At 44.1% G+C, this 1,468-nt stretch overlaps 1 non-coding gene across 1 annotated transcript; it reads left to right on the forward strand.

Moving 5' to 3' along the window:
* The first annotated feature begins 755 nt into the window (after positions 1-755).
* LOC115029306 (small nucleolar RNA SNORA17) lies at positions 756-888 on the forward strand. Its single transcript, XR_003834880.1, has one exon. It is a non-coding gene; the product is annotated as a small nucleolar RNA SNORA17 (small nucleolar RNA).
* Positions 889-1,468: the final 580 nt, after the last annotated feature.

The raw sequence follows: 1,468 nt of genomic DNA on the forward strand, positions 1-1,468 counted from the left end.
TCTGTCTTGTCTGGCCTCAATAGGAGAAGATGCCCCTAATCTTACTGCAAGTTGATATGCCAAGGCAGATTGATATCTGTGGGAGGCCTCTCTTTTTCAGAGAACAAAGGAAGGAGAGGTGGGTTGGGGGGAGGGGAGGGAGAGGGAGCAACTGGGAGGAGAGGAAGAAAGGGAAACTGATCGAGATGTAAAGTAAATAAATTAATTAAAAATAAAAATAATAGTAATAAAAATAAATAATGACTACAGATTAAAGCAATGAAAAGAACCAGTTGAACCTGGAGAGCTGGTCTATTAGAGTGAAGAAGTGATTGTTTTCCCCTTAAGTCAGGTTTTTAAAGTCCACAAACACATTGCTCCTATTTGAATGTATCCCTCAAAAGTTCATGGTGTGGAAACTCAGTTCTCAAATCCATGTTAATGGTATTTGAAGATGGGGGTCTTTAGGAGGTAATTAGGGTTAGGTAGGGTTGTTCGGATAGGGCCCTATGACTGCATGGATGTTTTCTGAGAAGAGAAAGGAGGTCTGAGCTAGTGCAGTTGCTCTTCTGGTTTGGTGATGCCCTCTTCCCTCATCTGGGGTTAATTATCTGCTGACCATTCCCTTGACTTCTTAGTCTTCATAAATGAAATCTATTCTTTATAAATCATCCAGTATATAGCATTCAAGTATAGCAACAGAAAATAACCAAGGCATCGTTCTACTCAAACAGTGCAAACACTAGGTAAGTTATATAGTAAAACAGAGCACCTCTCTTTCCCATAGAGGTGTTGTGGGTGTGGCTGCTGTGTCACATGTATATGAGTATATGGCAGAGAGGTGAGAGGCTGTGTCTATGCTTTAGTGTTCTGACCTATGAAGATCTGAATGACTGGTAGGCTAACATTCCCCGAAAAAAGTGTTAAATGACTACCAATCTGGTTCCAGGCAGGCCTGAACAGGCTCTCAGGACAGGGAACAAGCTAGAAACTAGAAGAACCCTAGCTGGGAATGTGAGACCCTAGCAAGAGTGAGCCTGAGACAGATGACCCTTACAAGAGGCCACTACGGCAGTCTGGGTAAGGAGTGAGTCAGAGATGACCACCAGACTGATGCATGGGCCTGGGCAGGGAGCCAGCCTGAGATGACCACTTGTCTGACAACATAATACACAAGCTGCAAGTAGCACTTCTGAGACAACCCTAAACACTCAGAGAACCCAGGCACCACTAAGAGAAGCAAGCAAGTGGTGGAAAAATGAAGAGAAAGAGAAACAAAAGGATGTATGTACAATGAAGTGCTGGTCCTGGTTGTAGTTAGGTGGAGAGGGGAAGGCAGTTTGCTGGTGAGCCAGTCATTGGGTGTGATCCATGGCTTTGAACTGGCCCACCCCAACATCTACCCAATTGACGAACTGCTAGAATATATGAAGGGGCTGATCCTACTGATCCAAAACAACAGGATCTTTGTGACACAGGGCTCCTAATA

This window comes from Mus caroli, unplaced genomic scaffold (assembly GCF_978045245.1).
Source record: "Mus caroli unplaced genomic scaffold, Mus_caroli_1 scaffold_12, whole genome shotgun sequence".
In the NCBI taxonomy this organism is placed as follows: Eukaryota; Metazoa; Chordata; class Mammalia; order Rodentia; family Muridae; genus Mus; species Mus caroli.